Consider the following 3,640-nt stretch of genomic DNA (forward strand, 5'->3'; position numbering starts at 1 on the left):
AGTTGTGTCCAACTGTTTGCAACCCTATGGACTGTAGCCGGCTAGGTTCTTCTGTCCATGGAACTCCCCAGGCAAGAATATTGGAGTGGGTGGCCATTTCCTTCTCTAGGGAATCTTCCGACCCAAGGATTGAACTCCGGGTCTCCTGCATTTCAGGCATTTACTGAGTCACCAGAGAAGCCCTTGATTGAATGATACATATATATATATATATATATATATATATACATTTTTGGGGAGGGCAGTGTTTCATAGGGTGGGTTTTGTAGCCACACAGATCAAGATTTGAATCCAAGGTCTAATACCAACTGACTTGGAGGTCTTATATAAGTTTCTTACCCTCTTTCAGTCTGTTTCCTTATATTTAATAATTTCACCTAGATTGGCCTGTTGGGAGATTGAAATAAGATGAAGTAAGAACACGGAGCACAATGTCCCACTCAGAGAGACTGCATGAAAATGGCATCTGCTGTGATGATCACTGTATTGGTAGAGGTGATGGTGTGATGGTATGGTTAATATGAACCAAACTCATGGAAAGGGACGAATATGAGAGAGTGGCCCCTACTTGGTTTTCACCACTTTTTCACTGTTAGCTTTACATGAATGTACACTCACCAAAAATAAATTACATTTCCTTTGACTTTTTAATAATCACTGTCTTAGAAACAGCAAAGATGGATTTAGGTACTTAGAGAGGTTCTGTTCTATTATCTGTGAAGGCACCAACCATGTGACTCAGATTGCTGAGTGAGATAAGGCAACATTCCAAGTGAGAAAGTGGCAAAGACACAGTAGATTGTGGGGGTATTCAGAATTAGGTGACACTGTTTATCGGGGCTTGGAAACCAATCTAATAGAATTTATGCTTTAAGTCGATAGTGGTTGTCAATGAGTCTGTGAGGGAATCCTTGCTAGGACCCCCTGGCTTTTACTGCAACTCATATTGACAATAACAAAAAGGGAAACCTCCCAAGCAGAAGGTCAATCTAATCCAACCACTTAATGCAGAATTATGGTATCAAGTTTCCACATCACTGAATGACCATGGGTTTAGAGGTGTGTGTCATAAAATAGCTGCGGGTGTGAGACATTTAACAAGTTGTTTTACTCCTAATTGCTGGCATTTGTTTAACTGTTTTCTTAATTCTAATTTATGTTTTTATGTTCTCGTTTTTTTACGTAGCCCATACATCCCATTTGCCTTTATTTGCGTGTTTCTTTAATTTTATTTACATTTTTATATATGTTGCTTTGCTTACATAACTCATTGTTTGGAGAGGGCTAGAAATAACCATAAATCCCCGTTGCTAATTAGCCTCATCCTCATGACTGATTAGTCAAGATTATGAGCCTAGAAGGAAGGCAGGGAGGAGGCCTGATAGTGAGTCACAGGATCATTGAATTTTAGAGCTGGAAGGAATTTAGAGCTGAAGGTATCTTTCAGATAGAATTCTGTGGTTTTACATCTTCATCTTTGGAGAATTATGGAAGATTGGCTGTTTGCTCTTGCTCCTTAATGCAAAAATATATAAGGATGTGGTGACAGTTTTGAAAAACACATTAAGAATAAAGAGAAAGTCCAATCAATGATGACTATGAGTAACCCATAATGGGGGCTTAAAAGAAGAATCAGAAACTTGACACATAAATGGGCTACAGAGGAGCTGGGAATATTAATGAACATAAGGGGGCTTGTTCTTTGGAAGTAAGAGGCAGAGTGGATTGTTTGGAACGCCCTCTCCAGCAGCTGTGCAGTTTGTAAAGATTTTAGCTTGCCTTACTGTAACGTTAGCTATTAGCTTTGCAGTGGGGAGTATTTAAAAGTACACACAACATACGAAGGAAAGAACCTGGAACCGAGTAGCCTGCTTCATTCCAAGAATCCATCTGGCATGTAAAGAACTGCTTGTCCTACATTAAACCCTGCAGAGTAAGAACCATTTTTCATACCTCACACCCCTATTTTTGGTTTCAGGTAAGGCAGCTTACTGAGTTTGGCGAAGAAACAAGAGGACTTTTCAGAACCACCTAACCGAAGGGTCCATCGAGGGTGAGCTCCATGGATCTAAAATGGGGGAAATATGAGGAAGCTCTGTTAGGGAAATTAGGTTAAGAGAAAGCTCAAGCGTCCACAAGAGCTGGAAGTCTAGACCCCCAAGTAATGTGAGCATTTAGTCGTTTGTAGGCAGAGTACAATGGAAGAAAAAGTGCTATATATATGACAATCTGTGGCTGGAGTCACCACCATTAAATGACTCATGGTGGTGGGGTAAATTTATAAGTAGAATCCAGTCTACACTGAAATAAATATTCTTTATAATAAAGTTCATTTTGCAGCTTTAGTCTATCTGGAGGTAGCTAAAGGCAGATCTTGCTGAAGGACTCCCTGGATTACCAGGAATTGCACATTGTATGAAAGGTTGTAAATTTATATTAGTCCTGGATATCAAACCCTTCCGCTCCTCCCGAATCCACTTTCCTCTGACACATTTTCATGTGCTCCTCTTTCAAGAAAAGTGTATATTACTCAGATCCGCTGACTTCAGGCATCAAGCATGCAGGACAAAGGACTTCTGCCTTACCTGGTCACCTCTTGAGGGACAGCGCAAGGCCAGAGCGCTGGAACCAACTCCGAGCAGTGACCTCTCGGTTACTATGGTGATCGCGGGGTGGGCGGGGTCACCATCCGCGGCGTCCCCGCCTCTCTGCCCAGGGCTTTTCGAACGCTCCAATAAGGATATCCCTTTCTTGCCTCCGTCCCGCCCCTTTCGGCTTCGAGTGCGATTCGATTGGCCTGGGACGGGCGGCCGGGTACCCTGAGGATACCACCTCCCGACGGGAAGAGCGGGAAAGTGTACCAGGCGCTGTCCGAGGCGTGAAGCTCAGGGCGCTGCGGGGAAGCACATGGTTGGCCTTGGAGCGAGTTGCCTAGGGTCCCGTACACAACTTTTGGCATCTATGACTGCTAACACTAGGAGCAGAAATCAGGGTGCGGGAACGACGTCTGCGGGCCGGCCTATCCCGGGGGCCAGGACGCGATGAGGCTTGAGGGGTCCGGGGGCGCGCTCTCGGGAGGCAGGGGCTCGGAGGCTAGAGGGGCAGGACCGAAGCCCGGGGGCGGTGCCAGCGGCGGCGGCGGGAGGCGCAAGACCCAATGAGAGCGCGCACCGCCCCCGGGGGCGGGGCGTGCGGAGCGCTCTCCCGCCCTCCTCTGGCCCCTGCCCCTCCCCCCCGGGCGTCCGGGGCCGCAGTGAGTGAGTGGCACTGGCAGCCTGTCAATCCCTCAGCCGAACGGCCTTCGAGCCCGGTCCGCGGCGGCTGCTGGCAGGGTGCGCGGCTCTGGCTGTGGCGGCGGCGACTTCTCTCGCCCCATCAATCTGCTGTCCGCCCGGCGCGCGGCCCGCCGGGGCCCTCCATCGGGCTCAGTGCCCCCGCCGCGCCGGCCCGCTAGCTCCCAAACTTTCCTCCTCCGCCCCTCTAGCTCTTCTCGGCCGGCCCGCCCGCCGGCCCTCCGCCGCCGCCGCCCGCCGCCGCCGCCGCCGCTCCCTCCCCCGGGGCCGCCGGGGTTCGGATCCCGCCCGGCCGAGGCGGCGGCGGCGGGCCTGGGAGGGGAGTGCGCAGGCTGGCGCGGGGGGCG

Source organism: Oryx dammah, unplaced genomic scaffold (genome assembly GCF_014754425.2).
Source record: "Oryx dammah isolate SB20612 unplaced genomic scaffold, SCBI_Odam_1.1 HiC_scaffold_25, whole genome shotgun sequence".
Taxonomy (NCBI): Eukaryota; Metazoa; Chordata; class Mammalia; order Artiodactyla; family Bovidae; genus Oryx; species Oryx dammah.